The sequence below is a fragment of the Lycorma delicatula genome, chromosome 1, assembly GCF_047948215.1.
Source record: "Lycorma delicatula isolate Av1 chromosome 1, ASM4794821v1, whole genome shotgun sequence".
Taxonomy (NCBI): domain Eukaryota; kingdom Metazoa; phylum Arthropoda; class Insecta; order Hemiptera; family Fulgoridae; genus Lycorma; species Lycorma delicatula.
Genome location: NC_134455.1, coordinates 164,424,268 through 164,447,986, shown reverse-complemented (window position 1 = coordinate 164,447,986; position 23,719 = coordinate 164,424,268).

Genomic DNA, 23,719 nt, shown 5'->3' with positions numbered 1-23,719 from the left:
TCTCTATGGTCAGAATATCCTGTTGGAAACGCACTCCTTCTTGATCATCGCTAACTAAGCCCAAATTTTTGGGGAAAAAGTCTAGGTGGGAGTGTAGGAAATGATGAGTTTTTAATGACATCCTACATCCCAAAAGTTTGTAGCTTCCTAACAGCTTATTAAAGAAAAAAAAACATAGTTTTCATATTTTCTATTGCCTTAAAACCAGGAACATCGTCTTTAAAGGTCTTCCATACAGTTAGTTCACATTCGCTAAGTTTATTGTCAAAAGTTGAGTCCTTAAGCAGTTTCATGGTTGCGGACGAATAAATATACCCTCCTTGAGTTTACCATCACTCAATTTAGGATTACTTATTTTAAAACGATTAATCCTAGTCCATCTTTTTCTAGTGCTTTTACTAAATTTTCCACGAGTTCGAGTTTTATATGAAGTGGCGGCAGTATGATTTTACCACTCTTAATGATAACTACTTAATGAAAAATGCTTTACATTTTTTCACCAGCCACAAAGTTCTGTCGCAATTGCCATTTTTTCCTTGGTAATAACTTTTTGAATTACGATTATCCCAAAAGCAAAGAAAACAACAATATATCGTAAACTCACCTTGTAAACCAAGAAGTACGCGACAACTTTCAGATCACTGCCCCAAACCTGCCACGTATGTTCTTTGTATTTTATTACTTTTAATACTGATGCCATACTTTCATACGTTTCTTTCATATCGACTACATGAGTTAATGGATTGGATGGCTGTTTGTTACCATTATGCAACAAATTGCTTTCATGCTAACTTTAGAAGAGTCAATAAAAAGACGCCATTCTTTAGGAATATGCAGAATTCCAAGCACTTTCATCAAGCCATTGACATCAGTATAAACGCACAATGAATTTTTCGTAGTAAATTAAGTTTAAAGAGTTTTATTTCATGTTCTAAACGTAGTAACTTTTCTCTTTTCCGGTAAAAGATTCCACTGTTGCAGTCTAGATCCCAGAAGTTCAGCTTGCTGCTTTGATAACTTTAAATCGCTAACTAAATCATTAAGTTCACGTTGTTGAATTAAATGAGGAGATTTCTCATCAGATACACGAAGAAATCCTTCAGCATCCTTTACATCATCTGTTTCATTTTCAGACTGTTCTTCTAGCAATGTCGAATTAGATGGTGATGGTAAGGTACAGGTAAATACTCTCCGTGTGGTACTGGCTTTAGAGCTGAGGATACATCTATATATTTTATGAACTTTCTATTTTTGAATGAAAAAATTATTTTTCAAAAAAAAAAAATATATCTATTATATATTTTATAAATATATTTTTATATATTTTTCAAATATATTTGAAACACAAAAGTAGCAGTCGGTGAAGTGGTCCTTAGGTTCCCGCCAAACCATCGGTACGGTAAATGGCATTGCTCATCTTTTCTCCTTCAACCATTCATTTAGCGTTACTGAGCATGGTATGCGAATAAGATGAGACGCCCAGATTTTATTTCGATCTCCGACTGCACAATTAGAATAACATTTTTAAGTTGTTTTAATCAATTCAGAAAAAGTCTTTCTTTGAGATTTAGGCGTAAATTTACCACTCACAACAAACATTGCCTGGCTAACCGAAACATCCACGAAACTTTGCAAAATCATGTTGTAGCAAATAAAAATGAGAAAAATCTCTTTTGTATAATAAAGAATTGATGAAAGTGCAGCAAAATATTAATAACTCTGCAAAATACAACACACAGTATAGACAAGTGAAGCTAGACTAAATAAGATTTTAAGTTCTGTAGTAGTGTTCTGTAGTAGGCAACAAATGTCTGCATGATGTCATCATACAGACATGTTTGTACGTGTCTACTTCTCATGATAAAGTGTATATATTTATTTATTTTGAATGGATAAAATTTAATAGATAAATATCGTAATAATGTTTGGCTATGAACTGATTAAGAAGAACAACATTGAACTTTTTGAATTGAAAATAGAAGAAAAATGATCGTATCATTTTATTATTTTACGTCCACGTCATTTTCTTTTTAAACAATAGATTAAACATTTTTCTTGAGTTTTGCTGTTGATATCAAAGTGCCTTTTTACTTCAATCTGACTGGTAATTTTCTTTTTCTGTTAGTTTTTCTCTATGAAGAAAGAATAAATTTAATTGAAACTGTTAAAGGAGAATAATTTTCTAAAATTTTTTGTTATTAATCTCAGGTAGTTTTATTTACATACAAGTTTTTCTTTTACTTTTTATTTCATAATTAATTTACCCAGCTTCTCAGACGATCTGTGACTATGAGTAATAGTAATTCAAATATTCTAATTCATATATTTTAATATGTTCTGGGTAATGCAAAGGTTTTCTGCAAAATAAAGACTTTTATTACTGTTGTTATTAATTAAGACTGTATAAACAGTTGCTGAGATATTTATGATTCAATAACTGGAAATTTATTTACGTCAACGAAAATGATTGATTAAGTATGCATACCGAATTTTTGTTTAATATTTCAATCTACTCTGAGATATTTAAATTAGATTCAATTTTTTTTCTGTCTTAAAAACCATAAAAATCACATCAGGCCGAAATTAAGCATTTTCAAATACATTGTTAAAGAAACTTTTTTTGTTTTTTTTTAACAATTCAAATCAGTTTCCGAAGATATGTCGTTTTTTCGTGTTAATGTAGGTAAAAAGGAAAGCTTAAAAATTTGGAATTTTTCACGAAAATTAAAAGGAATTTATTTTAAAATACGGTTACAGTGAATAATTTGATTTAAATAAAATAACTTAAAACTTGAAGAATAACCGTTTTTCATTTTATTTCCTTTTCAATGATATTTCATTCATTAACGGTTAAATTTTATTCAAGATGTAGAAATTATAATTTCAAAAAGTCAGATGTATTATATAAATTCGTTGAAAAACAATATTTAAATATAAACTTAAACTTTCGTACTTTTTAGATGCATATAGGATGATGCTTTCTTTCACTGAACTCTTCATTTTTGGAAAAATTACCAGCCGCAATAATAATATAGCAATAAAATCATCACTGTTCCAATATTCGTAGTATATTACTTTCTATAGTAGGAGATGCGTCAAATCGAACTACTTTAGCGCAAGCGTTTTATTTCAAGGCCGCCCGGAGGTCTGCTAGGCTGCTAGGTGGTCTTGCGTCAGGCGACCTTGCTTTAACAGAGTGGGAAAGAAATGAAAGTTCATTCCGCATTTATCTTTATTTCTACCTTCTCAAAAAATGTTTGCGTATTATATATATCGCCGATCTGGGTGTGCCTCATTTTCATTAGGAATTAAACGTTATTCAATCCAAATTACCTGCATAGGTAACCATTCACATAGACCAAATGGTCAGCAAGTTAACCGCTTTTGATAAAACTGAATATAGTACGTGGTCGCATTAATATCACGTTGATCTAAAAATTATACTAGTTTTCTTAGGTGACCCCTGAATATGTATAATTTCCAGTTAAAACAAAAAGGTAGTTGCTGATAATCTTATTCAGTAAGAATTTATAAGGAATAAATAGTCAAATTTGATAAGCAGATCAGTTTTTTCTACACGGCTGAACCGTGTGACGAGCGTCCCTTCACTAATTCCATCGATGAAGTTAGGTGGAGGAAGGGCTTAAATAGAAGGGGGGGGGGGGGAGACCCGAGAAGGATTGTAAATAAATGTGCTGGCTGGGCGAGGCGTGACCACAACTTACTTTTCGATGAATAAACAAGCTTTCCTCTCACACTGTCACTCGGTTGTGACGTCATAACATTGAAGGCCAAACAAACTCCCGTGTCGAGTGGCGCTATGTAATAACGTAAAGTATTATATCTTATTGGCTCATAATCGGTGCCTTGCAAATTCATTTAATATTATTTATAAATGTTTGGGAAAATTATTTCTCTGTTTATTACAATCAGTTTACCTTAACTTCTCTTTAACACTGTTATTTTTTTCGGAATTATGTGGTTTGCATAGAACCAGTTAATTTTTTCATGTTTAAAACAAATGAAGTTGTACTTTAGTTAGCGAGTCCGAAAATCTGTCATCCTGGACTCTAAATTATCTAAATTTCAGTAAAAATTACAAATTACTACAGTTAAGAATGAATATCAAACGAATTCGACAGAGCTGTGAAAGTGCAAATTAATTTTGTGAAATTTAAAATACTCATTGTTTCGTTTCAAAACATAAAAAAAAATTGACGACTATTATAAAAATGAAAAATGCTCTTTTTATCAATATCATGTATCTCCATTGAAGTAAGGAAAAAATTTTATTAACTCAACAAAATTGACTACTCTTATATAAATATTTTCGTATTTAAATATTCTTTGATTCTTTTTTTCCGGTATTCATAATTTAAAATACTAAGCTGTTTACACAAATAATGTTTATATAATTCATTAAACGGATTTTCTACATTACCTGTCAATAAATGTGTTTATAACGCTTACATAATAAAAGAAATATTAATTTTTACTTACTTGTACGAAGTAAAGGAAGTATTGTGATCGCGAAAAATTTTGGTTTTCAGAATTCAACGGAAATATTCATTTTGACAAGTTTCGGCGTGAGGTCTGTACGTACGTATGTATGTATTTACGTACGTATCTCGCATAACTCAAAAACGATTAGCCTTAGTATGTTGAAATTTTTGATTTAGGACTGTACCTTTTTGATCTAGTTATGTACCTCCCTCTTTGATTGCAATCGACTGAACTAAAAGTGTTCAAAACAGCCCAAAATCCAAAAAAAAAAAAAAAAATAGGATTTTGGACTTTTTCTTAACTGCAGCAATAAGTCATTGAAAACTTTTCAACGATGTATCACAAGTGGCATTTATTTTCATTGGTTCCAGAACGTCAAATGAAATTTTAATTAATGAAATATTAGACAGTCACCGGTTCAAATCAGACTTCATCTCCTTTTATTTATTTATTTATTTTTTTAAATATATTGATGTATTTATTAATAATTATTAACTTCTGATTGTAAAAAAAAATTACGATAAATAATAATTCAATAACAATAAAAAAAAATATGAAAAAATATCTAAAGTTATTAATGAAATGACATTTTACGTACTTTTCATTTTAAAAAAATATGATGTGGACACCACATGACTTCCTTGTTTGTTTATTAAATTACATGTACAAAATTTTTCTGCACTTCATTTAAACTTATTTCATTTGAAAGTGAGATACGATCCTCCAATTCTTTAATAAAATTGGACGGTTACAAAATTGCTAAAATGTTAGTTTTTATTAAAATCAAATTTTATAGAATTATTAATTCAACCATCTTATCTGAAATATTACGTTAATGTAAAAGTCCCTTGATTACTCTTTAAATAAATTGTTTAAGAAATAATCCAATAATAAAAACTGATTATTCTACACCGTAAGGTCAAAATTAATATTTGTAACCAGTATACAGGAGTTTACTCCTTTGAACTCAAAATATCCGTTGAAATATGAAAACCGAATTGTTTCGCGATCACAATACTTCCTTTACTTCGTACAAGAAAGTAAAAATATGAATGTGTAATTTAATTCGCGTACAATGAACTCGCTCATGTAGTGTCCACATCATATTTTTCGGAGCTGTTGTGCGACTATTGCTACTTTTTTATAAAATCTATACCTTTAAACTAATTAGAGAGGATGTCGATTTTTATTAGGCTATCGCTCGCTTCTTTAAATAAAATTTACGATTACCTCTTCCGATATCCATCTACAAAGTGTAGCCTGTATCGGTTAAGTATTCCGGGCTGCGAACAATTTTGGATTACTTTCATTTTGAACCAAATACCCGGTGAGAGATTCATCTACTTTATTTGGCGCAACTAGCGATAGTCTACGCAGAATTGCCATCAAGGCAAAAATTCTTAGACTAAAATTATTAACGCTATTCATTACACGGTTAAGGTCATGAATGTAGAACAACAATAGAGTAAAATTTGTACAAAACTATCTAGTTACCTAACCGATTTTCATGTAATGTGTAATTTATATTTCATGTTGACAGTTGATCAAGAAAACCGGGAAAAAATTCTGTAATCTTACTATTAATGAAAGTAGCTTAATATTCCATCATAATATTCGTGAAAGTCCTACAATATAATATAGATGAACTGTTTAAATATTAAAGTTATTACATGGTTTACATAGTTTCTTGTATTTGATTATAATAGCAGGTATTTGATTATATTAGATAATAAGCTAGCTGTGTATTGTAATAAAAGTATGCAAAATAACCGCCTGGCCTTTCGTTCACAATAGTAGAGCTTCTATACAACTTATTGAGACAGGTAAAATGGGATGGAAAGATAGTAAGGATTGGGGCTCAGAAAGGAGTTCAGTAAGTGAAAACTGACAATGCTTGTATTCTGTACTATTTGACGGCCCGTCGGCTGTCGTGTGTACTCCTGCAGCTCTATTTACTGGCACTGCCTACAGTCTATAAAGCTGTTTCTGTTTCTCTACAGCCGACATAGGTTTACATAGTTAGTATTTCTTGATTTCAAATGTTGTTTATAGTTATTTCCCTAAATCAGTAGATTTTATAAGAATGCGAATAATGAATTACACAACCGTCACTGCATTATTTATTTATGAACGCTTGAATTAACGAGAAAAAAAAATTATGAGGTTGACACCAGAGAATAATACTGATTATTTACTTGAGATTAAAAGAATCGGAATATTTAAAAAAATGTATTTTTATTTTATTAAAACTTTATATTATAATTAATAAGTAAATAAATAGAAACAATCTAAAAATGGAAATCAATTCCAGAAATGGGGGATATTTGTGACTAGTTAAAACTTATTCTGAACTTATTCATTTGTGTTACTGTTTCATTGTATCAATGGATGAACGGTGTGGTTTAATTAGGTCTGTCTTCAAAGTTCATGGACTTGAAACAATTGTAAAACAACAAGAATATCTCAAGCAATAGTCTGTATCTTTGTATGGAGGCGTATTTATAATCAGAATTAGATTAAATCTTAAAAGATTATCTTAATCTAACCGAAGATTATCGTTAAAAATTAATCCTTTTTTTCTAGGACGAAAAAAAATTTATAATAAATTCATTTGAATAAGATAGGAGTGTAAAGTGTTACTGAAATTGATTGCCGATAACAAAATTAAATTTCTACTCGGAGAAGCTCAAAGTCTCAAAGAATTAAAAAATATTATTAATTTCGGTCACATTATCACCAAAAACATCCCAGTTTTAGTGATGGAACGACGCAAAGCCGGGTAACGAATAGAATCAAGAAGAATAAATCGAACCGTTATGCAGACATTATCCAAGAGGCATATTGAAAATCACTGATGTGTGCTAATCGCAACGACAAACTGCAACTTCTTCAAGAACCATTAGTAGGTAATTCAACAATAAATATACCGCAGTGACACCGCATACAGATCTTATAGATTCTGTGATAAACTACTCAGCCGTACAACGGAACTATCTTATTTAGATACATCAGTGAAAAATCACTACGATTGGATTTATGTGACAAGGTAAAACTTCTGATTCAGCATCAGGCGTTAGTCTCAGGTTTTGCATAACTAGTAAACTAAAGGTGGCCGTAGCGGGTTGTTAGCAGCCACGGCAGAGAAGTATATTGTGATAAACAGCTATACAGACACAATATATATTTCATGACTAAACGTAATAAATTAACATTGAGTTCGAATACCCATTTGGATTATCAAGACGAGAGCTAAAAGAAACAGTCATTAAACATTTATGTTTATATAATGATTTACTTTACAACATGGTTTATCTTACACCCATTATCTAGAATAAATAAAATAAAACATGATGAGGATGTACCTTAACATGGCGCAAATATGTCATTATTAATTAATCATGTCGTTGCTAGAATAAAGTCTCACCACTCTCAGCTAAAATGCCTATTATTGGGAACCTTCGAAATGCATATGTAATAAGTAAAGAAAACTGTTATGGATGAGATCCAACATCCTAAGCACCATTCGTCTGCCTGAAAAATAAACCACAAACCGTAATCTCATGTCGGTGAGTATATTAAGCACACCAAATTGAGAACAGTAAAGTTCTAGAATCATCTTGATTCTGTTCACAACAGACACCAGTTATATAATTCATCAGTTATATAACTTCATTATTTTCAATAAAACCGACTCCGACTAGAAGCTCTTATATCATAATAGCTTTGCATACGTTGGAACATAATAAAACGTATAAAAAGAACTGGAGCAGATAGTAGTAGAACAAATTACTGTATTTCTTATATCGAGAAGTAATGCATTATTTCTTTTAATTACCAATTATTAGAAAAGTAAAAAGTTTATTCTTAAAACTATACATTTTTATACGATTTTTTAAATTTCTTTAATTTCTGTTTTCTTTATTATTTTGTAAGACAAACCCAGTGTACAATAGAAAAGAAAAAGAAAACCGAAATATATCAGAAAGAAACTATAAAAAATCTAAAAATTTAATTAAAGAAATAAAATAAAATAAATATATTAACATGAATCCAAGTATATCAATTACGAGAACACATGTTAAAATCCACAACAGAATTTACCGATAAGAACTATTGTAATTACACGAATGCGCCAGCATATAAATTAGAAAAATATTTAGAAAATATATTAAAAGACATGAAATCATTGAAAAACTAACATACAGTAACAAATTCAATCGAAGTTCAGAATAATTACATAATATAAGAACAACAGAAGACTGCAGAATTTTATCGTTTGACATAGAACATTTATAATTCATCTACACCATTAAAATAAACTATAACCATTTTAGAAAAGAGAGTAAATGAGATAAAGACAAATAATAATTTGAAAATATAATTTATTAAAACTTTAGAAACAATTCTTCAACAAAACCAGTTTAAATTTAATAATAAAATACATAAAACGAAGGGTGGATTAGGCACGGGGAACCATGCTTAATCAGCGATACTAAGGAAAGTATTCCTACAGAATATGAAAGAAGAGAATATACCAGATGCAATAAAAAATACAGATGTTTAATATATATTAGGTACGTGGAAAACACTCTGTTAGTATTTAAAAAAGAAATAAATAGTAATGAAGCACAGATTCTGGAAGAATGAACAAATTCCATCATAATATTAAATATACGATGGAAAAAGAGAAAGACGAAACTATTCACCTTTTAAACGTAACAGTAAAAAGAAATAATAATCTAGATTTTGTAATATCCAGAAAAGAGACCTTAACTGATAACATCATAGTCTACGATTTGGATCACCCAGTGGAACATAAATTAGCGGCTTTTAGATACATTATAGGCTACATAAATTACAATTAAAGAAACAGGCATATAAAACAGAATTAAACATTATTTTTCAAATAGAAGAAAATAACAGATGTAAAAAAATAAATGATCATAAAAATAGAAATAAATTAAATTATATTAAAACCACAAAGGATAAAGAAACCTTTCATTGGAATAAATTAACATTTACTGGGAAAGAAATATACCCAATTAAGCAATTATTTAGTAAATATAATATAGAAATTACTATAAATACAAATAATACATTAAAAAAGATTTTTAATAGTAACATAGAAGAAAATAATTGTACAACAGTAATGTGTATAAAATGTAAGTGTAAAATATAAATAAAATGTAAATGCAATGCAACGTACATTGGACAAACGGGAAGAAAATTAAAATTGAGATATAATGGACACGTAAGATCTTTTAAAAATAAAAATAAAATATTCTAATTATGCAAACCATTTAATAAAAGTAGGAATACCCCAATGAAGATGAAAAATCAATGAAATTAATACACAAATGTGTTAAAGGAAGAAGAATGAACGTTTTAGAAAATCTAGAAATATTTAAATTAAAAAGGAACAATAAAACGATCATAAATGAACAAATCAACAATCAAACAGATGTCCTTTTCAAGAACTTCAATTTATTGTAAACAGGAAATAGATTAATAAAATTAAAAGATAGGTATAAACCATTAATAACAAGTAAACAAGAAGAAGGCCAGATAAGGCATGACGTCAAACATTGAGAGGGGCGTTGACTAAATGCTATATAAAGATTAGCAGAAATTTTAAAGTATCAGGACAATAAGTTTTGACGATGGAATGGTTCCGAAAAGCGTCAACAAGTGATAAAAGAATGAAGCTAAGAAAGATAAGCAGTACTAAATATAGAAGGAACATTTTGCTTACTTTGATTTAGATTATTGAATATATATTAAATTATAATCTTTGAAATTCAGGTTGTTAAAAATTAAATCTGGAATTTCATTTGATCCTAAATGAATTCTGCGGTTCAATTTCAAAATGTAAACTCACTAAATAGTAGCTAATCATGATAGCTAGAAAATAAGCTCACTAGCAACTAGTACTTAAGTTAACACGTATCTTGTAGAAAGGATACCCAGCAAAAGAGAATGTAAAGAGTAGGGGTCATTGTCTTATTGTTCTTTCTTTTCACTAGTATCAACAATATCATTGTGTGGTAGAATCTTTTTTTTATGGACTTCAACACATTGGTTTTTTCATATTTTCCCACATTAAAATCTATCCTTCTCAATACTGACAACTATATATTAAACATAATAATTCACAAGCAGTAAAAGCTTTGTTACATAACTATATTTTATTACGTTTAAATTATTTAAATTTATGTTTATTACGTAATTTCATAATGAAACTTTAAAAAGTGTTAGTTTTTGCGATTTGCCGGTTCCGTGGCGCGAGTGATAATGTCTCGGTCTATCATCCGGAGGTCCCGTGTTAGAATCCCGGTCAGGCATGCTATTTTTCATAGGCTACAAAATTCCATTTCCATATCCCACGCACAAGCTTCAAGCTTATGTGGCGATATCATCAAGCACAAAAAGAAAAAAAAATCTAGGTAATAGAAAAGAAAAAGAAAATCAGTTCCAAAGTGTAAAAGGAAATTCCTATAGTCTGTCTTAATTTTGCCCTCTGGTTATCTTTATAATTTTTATTAAAACCAAACCAAAGTTTTGGTTAAATAGCAAAAAAGTAGATAATACACATGGTATTTTGATTACTACTATGAGCATAGATGAATTTATAGTAATTTTGAGACGCTTTGGTTAGTAAGAAATAACACTAGTGTAATAGCATCGTTGGTAAAGATCTAATCGAAGTCACCTCGATTATGTAATTGAGTACATTCATTCTTTAATAGAAATACCGGAAAACATCGTATAGTAATTTGTACTTTTCTTTACTATAATACAATAATTTGTATTTCTTTTTCGGTTTTTCATCCGGAGGTCCCCAGGTTCAAATCCTGGTCAGGCATGGCATTTTCAAACGCTAAAAATTTGCCATTTTATCTCAACCTCTGAAGCAATACCTAACGGTGGTCTCGGAAACTAAAAAAAAAAAAAACTACTCTGAATATAGCTTCCATAAAATTAATAAATAAAAAATAAATTAAGTTCTGTGCCATATTGTCTACCCTGCTAAATTAACTAAGTTAGTATAAACTGATTTAAAATCTTTCTCTCCCATTGGTTGCGTCAAGTATCCCTTTTATCTTTAATCTTACTACACAATAAATAATTTAAGCTGAAGAAATCATTGTCACAAAATGAAATTTTATTTTCATACATTTTTTTTTCAATTGATGTACAATTTTGTAAATAAGACTATCGGCTGTAACGTTCAATTTTTATGAAAAAGAACTTTATATTATAAAAATCTATTCCTTTTTTTTCTTGTTAGAGATAATACTAAAAATACAAATTCTTATTCAGTAAAAAAATTAACATACTTTCTTTCTCAATGTCTCTGTTTTTATTGTTTCCTATCTTTATTCATTCAGTTTTACGATTAACATTAAGTCCACATGTGAAGAATAAATTTAAAACTGATTATTATCAGTAAAAAGAATAGGATTATAAATAATTGCAGTGTAGTTACACATGATTTAAGACTGAAATAACTACAAGTTCATTTAAGTGCGAGAAATCACGATAAACAATAAAACAGTATCAATCTCTTCCGATCATGAAAGATTTCTAATTCCTACTTTTTATGCATGTAACACAATTTACGAATGACTAATAAGATAAAAAATATTGCTTATTGATACCGATTTCAAGTTTTAGTTTAAAAATAGCACAAAGTAACCAAATTGAAGCTTAGGACAAATTTTATGCGTAGCCCTTTCAAAAAAATATTTTGTCTTTTAGCCTGGAGCAATGTGAGATATACACAGCTATATCAAGGTTACTGTAGACAAGGTTGTTCCATAACTCGGTTATTTGAAGCAAACGTGAAAAATAATAGGTACAGCTTAGCAGTGACGTCACACTTTTAATCGAAATATATAACTGCAGGTTGCCGCCATCGGAATAATTAGTATAATTTTGTAGTTTTAATTGTCATTATTTTGTATTACAATGTTAGTATATACTTATAAAACTAATGATATAATTATAATTATAAAACCAATATATAAAACCAATTCAGTATATAATTAAAATCAGTTTATAAAACCAATCTTTACAATAACCTACGAATGTTGAATTTTTTATCGTGTTGTTAACACGATATGCTATGTTCAAAATTACAATGTAAAAATTTATCTGAGTGTTAACTTAAGTCATTCTTTGCATAAATAAAATGCTATATGTTATTCAAAATTGCAAACCTACTGCTCTATTACTGCAGCACCCTGTTTAATTAATCTATGGCAATTTAACGGAGATAGAAAATTCTAAAAGTACCAAATAGGTAATTTCTTAACTGGATCACCCGGCCGTTTTGATATGAACAATAACTCCAGGCGGAAAACTGTAAAGAGTAACCTTTTTAATGTTTTTAACAGTGAATTTTCTTTCGTTAATAAAACTATTTTTATATAAAAATATTACTACTAATATTCTATTATTGTCATTGTTATTATTCTATATTAAAAAATTCTGAACCGGTCTGATTTCATCAAGATTTACTAGCTTTTCTAGTTCAAAAGTGCACACCGAAACAATCCTTTATGGTATTTTTAAGTAGAACTCCAAAGTTGCATCTTACAAATATGAGCGTACACGCGTGTATGTACGTATTTATGTATATATATGCCACCATGCAGTTCTACTTACCATTATTTTGCATTATTGTGTTAGTATAGGACTTACAATTATTTTAATGAATGTAAGTAAAATGATATAACCGTTATGGTTGTAAGTGGCTGCACATAAAATAAAGTTACTTCCAAAAATGTGTCAGTTATTCTCAAGAATAAAAAGCATCTCATAGCAGGCTTTCTTAGGTAAGTGACAAAAGAAGTGATTTCCTATTCCCTTATTCACCGGAGCAAATACACTGTTGCACATTAACTTGCTAATCAACTAAAATGCGGGTGATATTCAACCCTAAGTGTCATCATCATTCTTTCCATTATACAAATGTCTCTGTTTGAACAGAATTACTCTCAAACAAAGAAATTCTAAATAGTGCCACTTGTATTTAGAAGCCTTAATGCATAAATTAAGTTCAACATTCAATGATCGATATATGTATATATATATATATATATAATACTGTTTAGGTTTAATGTGTTATTTATCAAATTACTCTTGCTAATTAAGTCTTTTCAAAGGGAAGTGTATTAAAAAACTTATAGAAATTCTTAAAGTGAAACTTTGACCCTTGTTTATTTCGGATTTAAGTGCATATAATTCGGTGTAACTACTCGGCGGAATGGAATGCCATCTTTTTTCTGTTCAACTCATATCAAATCATATTTATAATTTTGTCTTGATTAATTACTCTTTAACTTACGCTCATTTTTTATAAGTTAAATGACAACGCAATGTTGAAGTTATACTTTACTCAAGCAAATTACAGGGAAAAAATATAAATACAAAATTATCGATAAGAATGAGTTGAAATAAATCTATATTTAATTAATGTTTTTTCTTTTTTTAAAGTTAGACTGAAGATTGAAATATACCAACTATTTCTAATTTAAGTCGAAACCGCTATTTACCTTTAAATTAATAAATAAAATTTCACGTTTATAAAAAACATGTTTTCAAAGCAGACTGATGGAAATTCCACTTGAAACTTCAGAAAACGTTTTTATACTACATTGTTTCAAATTTCATATAGTTATATTTTTGCTCACTGAAAACGTTTGCAAGATTGAGTCCTCAGGGGTTATTTGAAAACTCCAGAAAGTGGCTTACTTCTTACCATGGTCCGAACATACGAAAAATTTCGGATTCCTTCCAAAACTTTAAATAAATATTATCCATAAAAAAATCTCCTTACTAATTGACAGACCCAAATTATTACTTTTTTTATAAACAGGAACTCTCAGAAAACTATTTTTTTTCAAAAGAGTAGTAATCCCATTACAAATGTTTTAATATAAAAAAAAATTAAATACTTCAGCCTCTTCTTTTTCTGTTTAGCCTCTGAACCCACCGTAAGGTATTATTCAGAGGATGAATGAGGATAATATGTGTGAATGTAAATGTAGTGTGGTTTTAGTGTGGTCTAAACCCAACCACCAAAAAACACCGGTGTCCACAATCTAGTATTCAAAATCCGAATAAAAGTAACTGCCTTTACTAGGATTTGAATCTTAAAACTCTCGACTTCGAAATCAGTGGTTTGCGATGACGAGTTCACTACTAGACCAACCCGGTGGGTTGAAAAATACTTCAGCCTTGACTGAGTTAAAGTTGTCCAGCTATTTTCATTAAAATCAGTTCAGCCGTTCTTGCAGCAGTTTATGTATGGAAAATCAGAAACAAATCAAGATAATGGGAAATTTTTTCAAAGTTTTGTATGAATTTCTACATTGTTATAAAAAAGTCGAATTTTAGTTTCTGTCACAGGAATAGAAGTCAAGTTCTACTACGTCACTCAATCGTGTGTTTTACTTTTTAAAATTTGTGTTGCTAGCTAAACGATCTTATGTTGCAGGAACCAATACGTACTGAACAATATAATCCATCTGCATACAACAATTTTCGTTTAGAACACGTTTTTCGTTATTTTCTATCACATCAGGTTCATTGGCGTTTGATTTTATTCTTTTGAAAAGGGAATAAGCTGAAACATTTGGTTACTATGAAAATGAGTAAACTATTATTACTTAATAATTAAATTTTGGTAATTACAGAAAATCGACCCGAAATCTTTTCATCACTATAGGTTTTGCTAATAATATTTTTTTAGCTACCAGAAATCCTTAATGCAGATGAATCAAAGCATAATTTTACTCTTGGCTTTGCATAGAACAAAAGTCTACACATAATGAATCTATGTAGAATGCTGAAAAATGGCAGTCCAGTTTTAATCACTTCACAAACAGCATATACATTGAAGCTAAATTATTTATAAAAAAAGGAAAACTCGTTTAGAAATCACCCTAAACTCAAGTCAAACATCTATTTAAAAAAAAGTTCTCTGATTTCAAAGTGTATAGTAAATTTAGTTTATGCACGAAAGTTTCCATTACTGTTAGATTTATCTCTTCCTTTTATTGTCTGTACGTTACTGCTTATATAAATCTCGGTACATAGAAAACTACTATTCCTTGACATTGATATTTTAATTTTCTGTTTTTATTATAATTTTCATTATTGAGTGTTTCCTCAATCTATCTTGTTTATTATTAAAGAAAACCTTTTCACCATACATTAGAATCATTCGATGCACTTCTTCACTCCTTTCTACTCATTTATTATCTCTTTAATATACTTCCTACTTACAAAAACCTCAGATATCTGTTTCTGAATTGTTGTAATCTTTGTCTTCCTTTATTGTTGTTGCCCTGTGTACCTCCTACTACAACTAGGAACACTAACCCTGGATGCCTGAATATATGAACCAGAAACCCTTTCCATCTTTTGGCGAAATTCTTGCACAAATCGCATTTGTGTATTTTTAACCTTATTCTATAAAACCTTATTATTGTTTGATTTTCTTACTGCCCAACCTTCCTAATATTTTACTGCCTAACCTTCCTAATATTCCTAAACCTACGACAACGGGAAATATACAGGTATAAACTGTTGTACTTTATTATAAAACCAACGATCGGGTATGTCAGGCGTTAGCCTCATTGCTGATCAGATATTGTAATAACTACTCTGTAATTGTGCTCGATCTAGGTTAAGATCTAGTAAAAGTTAAGTTAGTTTTAATTAGATCTGAATGAATACCCATGTTATATTGAACTTCTGCCGTGACGATTGAGGTAATACGAACCCTGCACTGCATAGGAATATCAGTCTGTGACAGAGAAAAGCAAACTGCTACATTGTAATTAAAGTAAAAACTTATTTAATATAATTAGAACAGTGTAGGTTACTTTAGAACACTGCCTAACTGCTTGTTTCCGTAGCGAATCAAAAAAAGGATTTACTGTGAAATTTGAAAACAAATGACTGAAAAGATTTTTCAGACAGTAACAATTGTCTGAAGATTAGAATGTGTAAAGTAAGTGATATTATAAATAACACTTTAAATTTAATATTTCTTTAAACATTCTAATAATTTAATTGGTGAACAGATTATGCTCGTATACAAGAAGATTGTATTTTGCAAACAAAAATATTGCTATCGTTCATTCATATTAATATGACAAGAATTAAATCGATAAAATATTATAATAATTGTTGCAAAGAGATTATCATTAATAATAATAAAAATGTTCTTGGTTTTAAAGAGATTAATAGTTTTTCAGTAGCGTAAATAAAAATAAACAAATACAAATTGGTTTTAAATAACTTTTGACGGTTTTATTATTTTTAAATTTACGAGTAAAAAGTATACAAATTAATTTTTAAGAAAATATTTTTTACACTGAAAAAGGGTTTATGTTTGTTTTATTGTCAGTTTTATTTTTAGATTATAGAATAAAAGAACGTAGGTAAATAAATAAATACGTAAATGATTTGAGGGGCTTGATTGTTTTCGTTTAGGCCTATGTAGCTATGGTAATAATAATGTCTGTTGGGGGTACTATGCTTATGTTAGTACTAAATTAGTGAATGGAAGTAGTTTTCCTTGAAATGATAAACTCGTTTAGAACAATACTTGTCTAAATTCAAAGCTGGCCGAAAAAAGTGAAGGTTGCTTTCCTAAGTGGTCACCGTAACCTGACACGTTACTTATTAGTTTAGTCGTAATAATAGCCAAATATATTCACCCTTGAAATTTCAAACAGCCTACGCTAATATCTTATTGATTTAATACTATTTTAATTTTAAGTAATTAGCCTAATACATTTAATGAAAGTAAATAGACATCTTTTTACATATGTAAAAAAATATTTAATTAGCAACCCTAATCTTCAAAAAACTCGTAAGTAATTAATTCTATTATATTTCAAGATTGTAAGTTGCGTTTATAATCTAGTATTTTAAAACGAATTAATTTACAACAATTTTGGAGGATAGTCGATTACAGTTCAAGGTAGAATACTTCCAATATCTAGTTTTATTTGTGGGACTAGAGACTAGTTTTTGATACTTTGACACTGTTACTGTTACGAATATTTAATTAACCTGTTGTTTTTAGACTAGTATATAATAATATTTGGATATGTGATAAGTTTTTTATGTCTACACGAACAGATATTCTTAATAACTTTATTCTTTTAAACTTTCTTCAAAACATAAATGTCTCTCTGGACGTATCCAAAAAACAGCATAGTTCAATATCACAATCTTATGTATTTATTGTAAATGTGAGCAATATTAAAATCTAAAATCTGCGGTGCTTCGATGTAACAAAAATCTAGCTACATTTATCTATTTTCCAGGTACTAGAAATATCTCTGGAACGGTCGACCTGAGACTGTACAAGACTACACTTCATTTTACATTCATATGTATTATCCTCATTCATCCTCTGAAGTGATACCTTACGGTGGTTCCGGAGGCTAAACAGAAAAAAAGAGAGAGGTACTGAAAACAACTTAGTTTTATGGATTTAGTATTAAAAAATCTATTAACAGAAGAGCGACCACATTTATCACCTTTATTTTTGAAGTTGCTTTTATAATTTAAACTTACTATGAACTTTAAAAAGAATTTAATAGGATTAAGAGCTTATGCTAATTGAATAAACGCACTAGTCCAAAAATATTTTGATCGTTGAAGGTATTTTATATACTACAGATTTTGAAATAAATAGTACGTAGGATAATTGTGCCAATTTAACAAAACATCTGTTGCTTCAAAAAAATAGTATTAACACTTACATTATAATAGTAATCTTTATTTTGCAAGCGGTGCAAAAATTAACTTAACTAGATAATAAAAACTCAAGCAAAACTCAAAAAATACTAGCTACATTAGCAAGTACTTTTCACACCTTTCAATGAATGTAAACATTTTATAAGAATATACTGTTTTAAATATTTAAAAAAATCAATTATGTAAATGTATCTTCTTCTCAGTATAACATAGATAAGTAATGTTACATCCACAATTATATTATTGTTAGTTATAATGAAAATAAACTAATAAAGAAAGTTAAGATGCTGAATTTATGAGATTGAAGAAGTGCCTTAAATTTCAATAAAAGCTGTAATTTTACAATATCAAAAATATATCGTGACAATTCCTCACCAGTAATTGTCTAGAAGATCTATCCAACGTTTCTTATCGTACTAACTGAGTATTTTCAGAGTTTAGTTTTTTCCTCTAGTTTCATAAAATTTTAATAAAATTAACTTAATTTGCTTTTAGTTTTATAAACTAGCTTCTTAATCTACGTCAAGGCCTCTTTTATATCTTTTTATGCTAAAATGAAGCCTGCAATTATCACAGTGTAGTTGCTCCCCAGTCACCGAAGAAAGCAGGATTATTTACATGGGAAAACTAATTCCCTATATAATTTAACATTTTATTCTTTCAAATTACCAACTAAAATAATTTATAAAGCAGAATAGGGGTGAATCTATTACAAACACTAAAACATCAACCCTCCAGAATAATTCAGAAGACAGGTCGAAGAAATTAAGCTGCCTATATGGCGCAATTTTATCTTGAAAAAGCATTTAATAGTCTTTGTAGAATGTTTATTATTTTATGAAAACAAGGATTAAAATTCAGAAATACCAGAGTTATATCCATTACAATTTTTTCATAGCCAGATAAGCAATAACTGTAAAAAAAAAACAAAACAAAACAAAAAAAGACCAGATAATATATTCAGAAAAACTTAATATTAATTAAATTACTTAAAATTTAAGATTAATTATTAGTTAAGTACTCAGTTTAAAATAAAATAAAAACATGGTAACCAATAAATAAAAAATATAAAAACAATAAAACGAAATAACCTACTTTGCTTACTTCATTTGTTGTTTTTTCTTAAAAAACGAAATAATGAAAATAAAACATGATTACGGCGTGATAAACTTTTTCCTAAGTAAAGGCATTGTTTATCAAAGATCTACTTTCTGTTATTTAACGTTAAATTGTAGTTCGAAATTCTCCGTTCAAAATTATGTAAATGTTTTGCTTTATATCTACAAAGTGTTTACAGCTTCATTAAACTAAATATTCGTATATATACCTTCCACTTAGAGAATTTCTCCAGATTATTTGCATCTACCATTGTTAATTAAACTTTTTTTTTATTTAATATAATTAATTCATTATGCATAAAGCTCGAAGCTTGTGCTGAGAACATGTAATTACATTTTTTAATGTGTGAAAAAGTTTCATATACTATATAATCAGAAAACCGGAATCTTTTGAATAAAAGGCTACGTTGTTACCAATCCGCCATCCTTTTATTTTAATAGAATATTTCTGTTATTATAACTAAACATTCTTGTAATCATTTTCATTACTAAGCTTTTCCTTTCAAGCAGGTACTCCAGCAGTACAACTGATGGGAACAAATGTTTAATTACAAAAGTTTGTTAATGATCTTTTTGTTCGTGATTACTATTACTAATCGTCCAGCCAAAAAATCTTTCGTTAATTACAAAAAAAAAATCTTTTAGTAACAAAATAATGAAGTATCCGGTTATCCTAAATTTTATCTATCAAATACTAATCCGCCTTCTTCATTCCCTCGTTCTTCTGATACCTTCGCTTCACATCTTTTTTTTTTCTCCCGTACCTAGGAGGGTGGACCAGCTAATGCATTGCACACCCTCAGAGGTTGCCTTTGCCTCTAACCTACTGAGACCTCGCAGGACTCGGCTATGCCGTTCCCCGCGAGAGTCGTTCACCCAGTAGGCCGAGACTGGGGGGTCTTTTATATGCCTGCCTCTAACCGTACCCCCTTCCTAGGGAGGGATCCAGCCGGGACTCGGTCTTCTTTTTAATACTCACGAACTCAGGGGGTCCCCGGTCAGTCATCAAGAGTGGCCTACCTTAGCGAACCACCCTCTCATGAGCAGAGCTGCCCCCGTGAGACTCTACTTCCAGGTTACCCCGTTTCACTCAACAGCGTCTCGTTCCTTATTCTTTATAATACTCGTGACTAAGGTTGCTACGGCGTTCCATTCACGATTTCCCTTTAAGATGTATTGTACGGTATTATCCTGTGTCAGTCCTTGAATGGCTCATGTGTGCCTCAGTTCGTCCCACCGGTGACACAAGTATATGGTGTGTTCCACAGTATCTATTTCTTCACAGTATTGGCAAACCGGTTCGGGCCTTCTGCCAAAGCGGTGGAGGTAAGCTCCAAACCCTCCATGCCCTGTCAACAACCGAGAGACAGATGGGAAGCCCACCTCCCCATGATTTCTGGAGACCCACGAGTCAATTCGTGGAATCATCCTTCTTGTCCAACAACCGGTATTTGAGGCTTGCCAGTATGTCTGCCATTCTTCCAACATCTGATTTCGGGCTTCTTTGCGTGGCAGACCATGTCACATCTTTTTCAACATCAGGACGCGAAGATGTACGGGAGGAACTCCCGCAATCATCTCGAGTGCATTCTGTGAAACAGTTTTGTAAGCCGATATTATGCTTATATTCATCCTACGCTGTAAAGATGGGATCCGTTGAAGATTTCGTTTTTTATCAAAAGCCTCCGCCAAGCCGGAACAGCATAGTATATTATTGACATGGCTACGGCCAGTATCAGTTTTCTCTTAGAGGGACTTGGTCCCCGGTGATTACCCATCAATCTTTTTAAATTCCCGATGACAGTTTCTGCATGTTCAGTCACCTTGTTCAAGTGTACAGTATGTAATCGGTTTTTATGCAACCATACGCCTAAGTATTTGACCGTGTCGGTTGCGGGGATGTCCTATCACCTACTCGGACGACTATGTTTCGAAGCCTATGACGGCCAGTTAATGCTGTCGCTGCGGTCTTAGTGGGCGCTAACATCAACCCTTTGTCTGACAGCCATGCCTGTATTTTGATGATCGCGGCATTTGCATACTCCTCCACTTCTTGTTCAGAATACCCTAGTATTACCCAGTAAAAAGCTATGTAATCCACATAGTCCACTAGTTCCACGTTTCCATCGAACTCGATACGTATCACCCCATCGAAAGCTAAGTTCCACAGGAGTGGTCCAAGGACCAACCCCTGCGGATCTCCTCCGAATACTTCAACTGGGACTTCTCCCTCTTCAGTACTGACGTGCATCGTTCTGTGATGAAGGTAAGAATTTGTAATACTTATGAAATATGGACTACAGTTTTTTTCAATTACTAGTTTTTTCAATCCTAGTTTTAACGCCTGATTGATAACCAGGCGTTATAACTAGGATAACTAGGAGAGGCTCCCGAAAGCATTTTTGACGTCTAGGAGAACAACCAACGGTATTCTCGATACCACTCATCGACGCCGAGAACCACTCGCTCTTTCTCTGGCCTAGTTAATCACGTACTGCAGAGTGTCAACCGTGGATCTTCCTTTGACAAAACTGAATTATTTGTGAGACAATCCACCTCTCGTTTCCAGTTCAACTCCGAGTCTGGTGACAATCTATCGTTCGAATAATTTCCCAGTGGTATTTAACAGACATATCGTTCTGTATGTAGTTTCTCCTGAATTTTGGTCTTTGGTTTTTGGAATCAAGACTAATCTTGTGTCTTTCCAATAGTCTGGGAAGCATGTCTTTCCTAGTGCCACGTTGAATACATCCTATACTGTCCAAGGGTGTCTGTACACTATTTCCTTGACAATTTTGCCTGGACTTCACTTCTGTCTTCTGAAGTTCAATTCACATCTGTCTTCGTCATTTATACTTATGGTATTTATTTTATTTTATTGTTTGTGTTATCTACAATACAAATTTAAGCGTGATAATTTTTATGCAGCGCTTGATCTATATAAATAACTTAATTTAATTCGGCAAACGACTTGATTTTATTTCAGATCATTTTAGTTTGTCAGTTAGTGTAAATATTCAAGTTAAATCAATTAATATATACTTAAGTAATATTTTGTACGTAATTTCTATGTATATTGTCGTTAAACATTGGTGATTCGGTTGGTGAATTGAACACTCCATTCCTATTTAAAAAACTGTTGCACGCACTTAAGAACTCACGTGACACTTCCTCTGGACCAGACAACGTTCGCTTTTGTATGCTTTCACACATTCCTAACTTAGGACTACATCTTTTGGATATTTACAATGGTTTATTCTCCGAACAAGTCTTCCCGCCCAGTTGGTCAGAGGCATTTATTATACCAGTACTAAAGCCTGGTAAAGACAAAACCGATCCCTCAAGGTACCGCCCTATTTCTTTAACAAGCGTGTTTGTAAAATAATGGAGAGAATGGTAAACCGCAGGCTTACATGGTACTTGGAGAAACATGGCTTTCTTTCTTCGGAACAGTGTGGTTTCCGACAAGGACGATCTTCCATTGACCATTTAGTGTCAATGGAAATAGCCATTCAAAACGCCTTCCTGAACCGCCAACACCTCGTTGCTATCTTCTTCGATATAAAGAAGGCGTACGGCACAGCCTGGCGACGTGGTATTCTTAACGCCCTCAAGAGATGGGGATCAAGGGCAATATGCTTGCTTTTATCCGGGGATTCTTAAATCACCGAACGTTTCGTGTTCGTGTAGACGATTCACTTTCAGACAATGTCATCTCGAAAAATGGAGTACCTCAAGGTAGTGTATTAAGTGTCACCTTGTTTTCTACAGTCATAAACAGCATTACCACTTGTGTACAGGCTCCTGTCTCATGTTCTCTATTCGTTGACGATTTTGTTATTTATATTGCGAGCCGTTCAGCGCCCACTGCAGAACGACTGCTACAGAACACTATATTTCGCCTTGAAGCTTGGTCCAGAACTACTGGTTTCACATTTTCATCCAACAAAACGAAATGTGTAATCTTTTCTCGGCTACAGAACCCTTCTATTCCGCAGGTTTTTCTGAACAGAGAGCTTATTGCTGTCTCTCCTTACGTCAAGTTTCTAGGTTTGCTTTTTGATAGCCGTCTTACTCGGGTCAAACATATAAAGGAATTGAGGACAAAATGTTCCAAACTTTTACATTTGATGCGGGTCCTTAGTAACACCAATTGGGGAGACGATCGTTCATGTATGTTACGTTTTTACTATTCCCTTGTTCGTTCCCGTTTAGATTATGGTTGTTTCGCTTACTCTTCAGCTCGTCAAATCGTGCTTAAAATGCTGGACGGTGTACATCATGCTTTTCTTCGGCTTGCCACAGATGCATTT